The following is an 11,086-nucleotide window of genomic DNA, read 5'->3' on the forward strand; positions in this document are numbered from 1 at the left end:
TTCTCCCGCCTCCTGCATTCTGTTAGAACAGATGCAGAGCAGCTGCAGCGTCTTTATTCTGTGACAACAGGAAATGTTTGGGGAAACCACTACAAATCAGCAATTCACCTCATTACTTATTCACCAGCAGAAATCCCAGTTATGCCATTTGCTCGGTTGTTTAGGAAACACTTGTGGTGACAGTGACAACTAAGGTCTTAAAGGAAACGTTCACCTCAAATATACATGATCTTACTCTCACTTGTAGTGCTGTTTATCCATCTAGATTGTTTTGGTGTCGGTTACCAAGTTTTGAAGATATCATGTCGTAAAGATGTCTGCCTTCTCTAGTGGTGTTGAAAACACAGAAAACAAAAACATTTGAAAAACTCAACAGCAATGTCTCTTTCCAGAAATCATGACCCAGTTATTCAAGGTAATCCACAGAGCATTTTCATGTAAAAACTATTTTCTTTCCATATAACCGTGCAGAAGGAAGCGTGCATCTATTCAAAGATAATTAAGCTAGCTAAAATTAAACCTCAGCCAAGGAGGATGGCATTATTGTTAACATCCCAGGCTTTCACGAGTTCTCACTCCCAGCTTGTCAAATTCAGCAGCTTGGTCAGTGACGTTTAGCTTCATATTATGTGGCTCTACCTTCCTCTTTAGCATCAGATTTTACTTGTGAAGGGCTCTGCCGTCAACTACGTAATACAACATCCGGTTACACTTTGTTCACATATGACATTTTATGACTTTTGGACCGTAACCTTGTCAGATGCTCACAGTTTGGTTAGGTTGATGCACAAAAACTGTTTCGGTTTCGGAGTAGATCATACATATGTTAAATTAACTATGTTCTGTCTCGTTGCTTAAATAACTTTGAAACTTTGCTTCCTCTTTGTACTACTGCACCATAGGTGTGCTTCAAAAACCGACACTAGAGGGGTACCATCAGCGTCGAACTGAGGAGCGCAGGGCTACTGACCCGGCTGCTGTATTTGACTTGTTGGGATTGAGAACGGCCTGCACAAGTCTGTCGTCCATGAGTAGACGCACACTTCCTTATGCACGATGATAAAGTTGTTTGGTGTAGTACGATAGAAAGAAAATAGTTCCGAAATGAAACTGCTGATAGTGCTGTACTGTAAGATCTGGCAATGCAATGAAATCACTACAACACAGTTCCTTGGTGCAAACAACAAGCAGTCAGTTGATCATCAGCAGGGCTGTAGTCAGGGTTTAGAAATTAGTGAGGTACTATTTTTTTTTATTGAGCTGTTATCTGTTAATACCTACCTATTCTTTAGTAAAAGAAAATCCACAGTCAGGTTTCTCCTCATCTCTGTTCTTCATTTAGTCTCTCCCACACAGTTAGCTGTCTTATTGAGAACTGTCAGTTTAATATGCTGAGTCAGCAGAGGAAGAGGTGGAACTGTACTCAAGTATAAGTACTGTTACTTTGCAAAAACAGGTAGGCTTACTTGTTGTCAACCAAACTTCATTAATGTTTTTTGTAAAAAAAAAGTTTAGTTTGTGTTCAACTCATTCAATCAAAGAAAACTGAGAACTGTAGAAATCATTGGATCTCAAGACTGTCGTGATATACATGTTCTTTACAAGTGCATGTAAACTTCAGACCACGACTGTCCACCAGGATAATATTCCCAGTTTGTATCTCTCAAGTGTGAACACAATATTACATTATCATTATAATCTGTTAAGTTGAAATGATATTGTTTGCTTGTTGTCTCATATACTATATTATGATCTGGAAAATAGTTTAGCAAATTGTTTGTATGAGCATTATAGATCATGTCTATCATGTCAAAAAATAAATATAAAGAGAGTCAAAATGTTGATAAATCCAGTGATTGTCCCAAGTCCCAGTGTGACACCCCCCCCACATCTAGCTCTGTCCAATAACATGAAGACAATAAGATCAGAGATGTGTCCACATCAGTCTGTTATCTGTCTGAAAATGTCTCATATCAGATGACTCATGTGACTTCATGTCTTCACTTTTACATGAAGACCCTTTGGGTTGAAACATTACATCAGTAGTTTTTTTCATGTGGATAATTTGGTCTCTTCATCAGGCTAAACCAATGAGTGTTAATAATTAACTACGCACATTAGCTTGAATATTTAGCTCCATTATGGCAGAAGGCAGGAGCCATTAGTTTTGAAGCATGTATGATGTATAATATTAAACTTATAAGTTTTAACACAACAGACACACTTACTGCTCTCTCTCTGCCCGGTGCTCTGTTGACCTCACAGCTGCAGCCTGCTGCACTGTGCACTGCTAATTCGTCTGTACATGTTAGTGGTCAGTGCAGTTTGAAAGCCGTCCTCCTGCTGCAGCTTCTGCCATTATGCTGCTTTGAACAGTCATGTGGAGGCGTGGTTGTGGTAGAACAACAGAGTGCCAGCAGACCTGGGACCAGCTGACAACAGTCTCTTAACATAATGTGTGAATTTCTAAAAATATTACATTAATAAAAATAGTGCTGCCACACAGACACTTAAAGGACCGATGAGACCTTTCAACTCCTGATTATACAGTTATAATGTATAGCACCGATCTTTTTAATTCTCATTTTATGTATATATAAAAAAATAGGCCTATTTCTTTCTGAAGTAATTACCGAGGTCCGGACCTTGGTGACCTAGTAGCTGGCTACGGCCATGATCATCAGGAAAGATGAGCTGGTGTGAGCATCACCAGTCCAGAGCAGGATGAATGATCTCCGGATGAGGATTGGATTCCAACTGGACATGAAAGACTGTGGCATCCTCTGTCTAACTGGGACATGGCCCAGATTGAGCCGTCCAAACCATCTGAGTCCTTGTTTGTTATTTGTGTGTATGGAACAGAGTAGTCCAGAGGTGGTGGAGTCTCTGACGAACAACTGTTGGTGGAAACCCAGAGACACCAAAAGTGTCTCTTCCTGCTGAACTCATGGCTTTGGACATCGGATGATCTCGTGCCATCCATTTTACCTCGGGTGCCAAGACAGCTGTGTACATAGGACCACAAGCAGTTACAGACGCAGCATTTATGGAACTGTATGGCCACCGGGACACTGACCAACCAAGTGTCAGTATTTGATGACCTGGGAATCATTAATCAACTATCTTTCTGTAGAATTGTCCACTTCAGCTTTAAATGTACTGATACAACAATGGCCTTAAATATGACAGTGAGACCCAAGTTGTGATAAACCAGAATCATCTTTAACTCTGGTATTGTTAGGAGCATGATCTATTTACTGAGCTGCATGGTAATACAAGAAAGGACTTAACAGTGCTGGTAACATAGCACAAAGCTGCTACTTGTATGAAAAGTGAAGAAACAAGCTGTGTGTTTGTGTATATTCACCTGCAGAGATGAGTTTGCAGGAAAAATAAGTCTGCTTGAGTCATCAAACACACACATAAAATCCCACCAACAGAACTAATAATAGCGCTACATAATCACCAGCCATGACATAATGTGTCTATATCTAATAACTAATATTTCCTGCAGTATATTAACATCGGGTCTACTGAGAGCCCCTCCAGCACCTGGGCTGCTGTGGACACAGCAAGGGGGCCTCATCTTCGTCTGACCCTGAGTCAGCCTTATATAATGGCCGCTCTCTTGCTATTACGACTGTGTTATGCTGCCCTTTTATTGCTCCTTCAGCCCCTGACCGGCACTGTGGCCGTCTGTAACATGATAACAGCTCTCCATCTCATTCTCCATCTGCCGCTCTCTTTTTCTATTTCTTTATCCGTCATTCTCACAATCCCCGACTCTGTTTTCTCTCTGCTGCTCTGTCGCTCAGTGTCGCTCTCCTCCAGTTTACTTGCTGATGCTGATTGCCTCTGTAATGTACTGAAAATGTCCTGGGTGGCTATTCAGAGCAAATTGCTTTGTGTTGTGTTGCTGTAGGGCCCACACTAACTGAACTTGGGAGGCAGGCTGAGGCCTCCACAGTTTGGGGAAAAATAATGATGGAGGCTGCTAATGGGCCACGCTGTTAGCCTCCAGTTTTTGCTGTTACAGCACAGAAATAGCTGTGGCATGATAGTATAATGTGTGCGGTACTGTGTTGATGAGGACCCCTTGGTGTAAACTCACCTCTAAGCTAAAATCAGGGATGAAAAGAGAACTACAGTACTGTACTCAAGTGAAAGTACTGTTACTTTAGAGCAATTTGACTCAATTAAAAGCACAGGTGTAAAAAATGTACTGAGCTAAAAGTAAAAAGCAGGTCAGTTAAATGTTAAATTAAAGGACCAGTGTGTAAGAATTAGTGGCTTCTAGTGGTGAAGTTGCAGATAGCAGCCAACAGAACACCCCTCGCCTCACCCTCCCCTACCATGGCTGTTAAATATGCAAAAAAAAAAAAAAACACTAAAGGCCCTCTTGAGATTGGTTGCAGGTCGGCACCTTTCATGGCAGCCACTGCCATCAGTGTATGAATGCACGTATGATTGTGACGAGTGTTGTGAAGCGCTTTCAGCAGTCAGTAGGCTGTAAAAGCGCTATAGAAATGCAAGTCTGTTTACCATAAACTAGAATTAACAAGAAGAGGACAAAACTATGAAGTCTGCACATTATTATGATACATAAATTAAATAAAGAATCAACAGTAGAATAAAACATCACCAAAGCAGATAACACAGAGATGTACGCGCTCTATGAAGTCCACAGTGGCTGCAGCTACTAACACACACATATATGGGCCAGGGAAAGACTGCAGCTTTTTACAGACTGCGCAGCATACACTTATGATGCAGCACACCCTGTGAAGGTTAAAGTTCAGGCAGCATTTAGCATTTAGCTAGACCCAGCATGCACCTGTTGGCCTCGCCAGCACAGCGGGTGTGTTTCATTTAGGTCACTTACTGTGCTTGCCGTTTGGTGCATTAATCCAGTGATTAATCAAGGTAGATGCAACATTTTGTAACTATGCCAAGGCACAATTATGTGTGTAACATTAACCCATAATGTTGTCATCCTTAACTATATAGCGTTGTGAATTTTTCGTCATGTTCTTGAACTGATAGCTGTTCCACACACCCTGCTGTTACATTTGACGAAAGTATGTGAGGACCCAGATGACACAAACTGAAACATGACATCTTGCACCCCTCTGACATTCGACCAACATGTGTGTTTGGGTGTCAGCTGAGTACAGTGTCTTCTCTCTGCAGTTCTGTGCTCCTGCATCCACAGACACACTAGTAGCTTCTGCTCTGCTGCAGCTGCTGATTTGTTGCATTCTCATACAGTTTATTGTGACTTTACATGTGACTTTTGTTTATTCTCTGTAACCAATGTGTAGCACATTACTTGTGATAAAATTAGTTAAGTAAAAGTCAAACTACAGATTTTTTTTTACAGAAGTACTCAAAACAGTACAAGTATACAACAAAACACCTTTGATAAGTAAATGAGAGTCACTGGTTAAAAACATCTTCCAAACCATTGCATCTGGATGCTTTCCCAGAAACAGATCTGGGCCTGTATTTATGAGGCGTCTCACAGACACTTACTCCTAAATGTCCAATCATTCTCAGAGTGACATCTCTACTCATATGTCTGGCAGAGCGATTCTATAAGAAGAGAGATGTTTTGGGAATGCTTGATGACGGTAAGCTTATTGAAAGATTGTACTGACAAAAATGAATAATATTTGAGACTGACCTTGTGCAAGATGTGGAGGAGGACTCATGCAGTCCCTGCAGAAACCCCATGTCTTCACAGTGTTACACTTTATTGTAACAGGCAAAATGCTGCTGTGCCACAGTGATGATTTTTGTCAGAGCCAACAACTTTGGCAGTCATAAATCAAACTTTGATTGTTCTTGTGCATGTCATAAAGATGACGCCCACAGCAAAGGTCCTCAGTGACAGAAGACTAAAACTTGTACAATCATGTCGTCCTGGATGGATGTCAGCTGTATAATGGAAGATATTTCAATTTTATTACAACAGGTAAAATATTTTATCGGGTCTTACATCCTGTTATTTTTTAATTAGGTTATTTCAAGTAATAGTGAGGCTATAATATTGGGGAGAAGAGGATGCATTTTAACAAAAAATACTGTTCACACTGTTCACAACAAGTTCACATTGTTATGGTGCATTGCATGCAACAGTGTGTTGTTGAGAGAGAAATTGGACAATGGATGAGAAGATCCAATGTTCTCCATGAAGGATTTGCAACATGAGCCTCATATCGTAAGATTCAGCAATTTTGTAGATAGGAATGCACAATATATATCAGGCTGATAATTTATCTTTAGGACCCAATATAAGGACATTTATACGATCTGCTATTTATAGGTGTTGGTGAAATTAAAGCCAATTAATGGAGCCAATTATATTTAGCCAAATTGCTTTCATGACTTAACAAATGCAACATCTACGCACTCCAGTGCTATTTTCATGCAGATGCAATCTTAACTCTGGTGTTTGTCCCCAAAAGTGACATAAGTCAGACTACACACACACACACACACACACACACACACACAACCATGCTCACTGTATCTAAACATGAGGCAGTCCAACCAACAGTTCCAAAGGGAGGGGGTTGCACATGCACCCACACAAGCACGGCCAAACTGGCTCCTCAACAAAAAACAGAGAAGCTCAACAATAATAATAATAATAATAATAATAATGATAATTATACTCGTTATAATAACACACAGAGAGGGAGAGTCAGTCTCTGCTCAGGACATTTTTACTCTGTATCTTTACTTTACAAATACTTGCTTCCTGACAGCTAGTGAACCTCAATGTTCTACATTGGACCTTTGAAGTTGGTTTACAATCTAACAATAAAAACAGAGAAGAAAAAGAAGACAATTACAACATGATTGCAATTTGCAATACATATTCTGCAAGGGTTCTGAGATGAGAGAGAAAGTCTGGTTTTAACACAATAAATCTTATTTGAGCTATGAAATGTTAAATCACGCATCGTTGCTCACTACATTTTATCCTTTCTTACCCTCAGTTGTGCTTAAATAACAGGTTAGGAACTCCTTTTTCAAATACAAAAATGTGAAGTTATTGGTTGTTAGTATCGGCTAAAAAAATCCATATTGTGCATCTCTACTGTGAAACTTTATGGTAGGACGGGGCTGATTTCAGTGTTGAAATCAGTGCTGATTTTACAGTCCCCTATATAAATTGTGTGATGTTTGTAAATATCATCTTTATACATACACATACACCCTATAAAGGTAAAACCTACACAAGTACGTGTGAAGTGTGGAAAGTGGTTATTTTTTCCACACTCCAGATTTTACCACTGTCTCATAATAAAACTTTCAGAAATAAGTCTCAAGATCTACTCTGAGGTTTTGGGATTCTGAGATTTATCTCAACTCAGATTGCAGCTCAAAACATCAGAGATATGGACCCAGGCTGTATATCTCTGATGTTTTGAGCTGTAATTTGAGCTGAGAGCGGCTGCTGTATGCTGAGTAACGGCTTTAAAACTGTGTTTCTTTTTTGTCTTTGAATATTGTAGACATGGTGAATAAGTTTTGTATATATTTATATACATTAATTGTTTGTTTGTTGTCTCTTCTCAGGTTGCAAATGATGCAGCAAAGGATCTCAGGAACTCAGCAATCCCAGCAATTACAGAAAACCTCCAGAAAGTAATTTGTGTGTGTGTGTGTGTGTGTGTGTGTGTGTGTGTGTGTGTGTGTGTGTGTGTGTGATAAAACACTTAAAACGGCACATCTCCACAACTGAATGCTGTCAGATCAGCAAGCGTATGTTAGGTGAGCGGGCTGGCAAAGAAAGCTAATTTTGACACGCAAATCAGTCCAATATTTCAGCAAGAGTTACGGCCATCAATATAATGCGTTATAAAGCACTCACTATGACACCCCTTGACTAGCAGCTTGTAAACATGATGGAGGCAGATGACCAGATGGTGCTGAGCATCGGCCCACTGAATTGAAAAGTCCCACTGCAGCCAGTTTCCAACTGTTAACATTCTTTCTCAAACCAAGAATTGGATGTGGTTAATTGTTGAACTGACGCAGTACCCACGGCATAGCCGCTTGCACTATGCTGTAGCCTGATGTGCACCTCCCCAGAAATGTAACTGCATGTCACAGTGACGCAGACCGCAACAATTGTGATTGGTTCACTTGGAAGCATTTCAGGTTGCAGGTGGCAAACACCGGCTTGACGTAACCAACTCGTTCAAGTTGGGTTTGCATTTTTTTAAGTTTAAGCACAAAATGATTTGTCAAACAATATAAAACATGGTCAGGAATAAAAATACCAAAATACACTGCAGTGGGGCTTCAAAAGAACAGACATGACAGACGCATCATTTTGTGCAATTTATGCAGAGAGGAAGTGAAATAGTTTTTAAAGTTTAGAATTCCCATTTATTCATTTATTTCTACCATATACCAAAATACTTTTGCAATAAAATATGTTTAAATGCTTACAGCGAATATTGGCCTATACAATTAATTTTGATTCATTAATCACAAAGCTTGTAATGAATTACATTGATTTTTTAATCCCTTGTCAGCCCCAGCCAGAGTACAATCCTACTTTTAGCTAATGTAAAGTTTGACTGGAGTCATTTACTATAATTTAGCCTCTCTTTTCCTTGTTCTATTTCGAGTCCATGATCACAGTTAAGTTAATCCTCAGTTTTGTAAACACTGTGATTGACGGCCAGAGCATGCTGCTGCTGATGATTATTTTTTAACTGCTTTCATCAGTTGCTAAAAATAGTACTTTGATCATTAATATGGGCTACTTAAATATAATCACCTGGTTGTAGGGACTGTACGATGATAAGTTCATTTTTATAAAGATAAACAGTGGGGTAGAAAAAACATAACTTGGCTCCTACTAATTAGATAATGGGGATTAATTTGCTTTACTTGTTCCACTGCTCAGGCATCTATGTGTGTATGTGCGTGCGAGTGTGTTTTGGATGAGAGAGTGTGTGTTTGAGAGAGTGTGTGTTTTAGTGTGAGATGGAGAGAGTGCGTTCTGTAACTTTCAAGTGCTTTTAAAAGCGCAGCTGTTTTAGTCTTGGCCAAGACACCGTCATATTAACTGTGTCTTTTTATGTACTCGCCCCATATTTAAACTGGATATGGGTCAGACTGCCTCTTTTTATACACTGTTCTCATTAGATTTTTGGGTCACTCAGCTTTTTACACTGGGAGCTTTGTAAATAAATCATATCTTCCTGATCTGCTCTGAGTGTTGGTCATCTGTTAATATCTGTGGGCTTTGGATTGTGTTTTATGTTCACTTATATGGTAAGATGGTACCATATGACTGTATATGGAAATAGGAAACAATGTAACGCACACACAGAGTCACGGGTCATATTGCGTATAATGTGTCGTCACTGAGTGTCTCTCTTTAAATGAGTCAGACTTGGCAGCGGGCACCACAGTGCCAGGCCGGTCCCAGCGAGGTGAGCGGAAAAGAAGGGCAGGGGGGACGGGGGCTGACTCTGCAGGGATGGTGGCCAGGAATAGAAGCGGTCAGATGGGGCAGTATTGATCAGCAGGAGGGGTCAGAGGATCAGCTGGTGTAGACCGCAGTCCCATCCCACATCAGAGGGATATACATAGTTTAGGTCACTGGGCAAATACTGTAGATACAGTATGGACTGATTGGGGCATTTGAGAAGGATGGCAGGTTATATTAGATGCTGCACTATACATAAAATGTGCTGATATCATATGAAGTGCTTGGTAACTGAGGCCAACTAGGAATATTTTAATCAGACACATGCGCCAATAGTCTATTTTTAACAGTTTGATCAATTGTTCACTGATGTGATCAGGGATTAAATGTTTGATTACAGCAATGAAAAACATTTTGGTTTCCCAATTTAAAGGCTGAAAATCTAAACCAAAAACTGTAGTCTGGTTTTACTCTCAGTTTGATTGATTGATAATTTAATAGATAGGCTGGCTCTGACCCACAGCTAAAGCTAAGTGTGAAAAATGTTCTGATTCTATAAAGAGAGTTTACTGTGTTCTCCGGTCAGCGACGCCAACAAACCTGAATGGGTTCTGGAGCCCCACTGAATCGGAGCTCTCAGGACGCTTGCTTTTATTTTCTCTGAGATCTTCTTCTATTTTCTAAAAAACACTCCCACCGAGACTCGTTTCTATTGATGTCATTTGTAACCAGAAATTCTACAGCCTTTTTCTGGTCAGGGCAGTAGAGAGAAGATTGAGCAATGGAGAGAAGGAATGGAAAACAGTTACATGATTAACATTACCTTTTCCTACAGGGCCAGGGCAATAGACAGAAGAGATATGGCAATAGAAGAGAGTAATGGAGTATATATGATTAACACGCCCTTTCCCCTTTCCCCCAGTTAACATGACTTTCTTCACACAGGGTATATGTCTCATCAAAACTTGATTGCACTGGATTAAGTAAACTTTTTCACAACAGTGTCTGAGTCTAAAATGAGCTACAGACAGTCTAGGCCTGGCCATATTCAATTTGTGGCATGTGGGCCACATCCTGCCCAGATGCAACCTCTAAGAGGCCCTGCATAAAAAAAAAACCCATGTCTTAATCAATAATGCTCCAAATTAAAAACATTGTTTTTCACTCAGCTGAAGATGGGAGCTGTAGTAGTGTAGTAGTCTGGCCCATCTGCATTTCCTGGTTTTTAAATCTGGCTCAATTGAAATTGTAATCAAAGAACCCTGGTCCAGGAAGACAGCCACAGATATTTACCTCATCTTGAATATACAGTAAGTTATATTCATGCATTAGGCCTGTGCAGAACCAGCACTATTTGCAAATTGCCCTTTGACAAATAATGTTAATTGTACAATGGTGGCCTACACCATCTTATCAGCTGTTGCAAGAGACAGTTTACAAAAGAACTACTGGTCCATAGACTTTTAGGCAAGAGAGTAGTTGTCAATTTTAATGTGTGGATGGAGTGATGAATAGAGAATAGTTCACTCAAAATGTGTAATTATGTAGCTGTTTCACCCTATAGACTGTGGGCCTTTATTTAATGCAAAATTTGCCCCTCTTCTGTTGCTAATGCTAATTTCATAATGA

General features: G+C 40.0%; 1 protein-coding gene across 1 annotated transcript in view; it reads left to right on the forward strand.

Moving 5' to 3' along the window:
• The window catches only part of LOC140995244 (endonuclease V-like), a 70,458-nt gene extending 61,227 nt beyond the window's left edge, over positions 1 to 9,231 (forward strand). Inside the window, exon 9 of the mRNA XM_073465215.1 lies at positions 7,588 to 9,231. The gene's annotated coding sequence lies outside the window, so the exon portion shown is untranslated. The remainder of the gene's footprint in view (positions 1 to 7,587) is intronic.
• The last annotated feature ends 1,855 nt before the right edge of the window (positions 9,232 to 11,086 follow it).

This window comes from Pagrus major, chromosome 1, assembly GCF_040436345.1.
Source record: "Pagrus major chromosome 1, Pma_NU_1.0".
NCBI classification, from domain to species: Eukaryota; Metazoa; Chordata; class Actinopteri; order Spariformes; family Sparidae; genus Pagrus; species Pagrus major.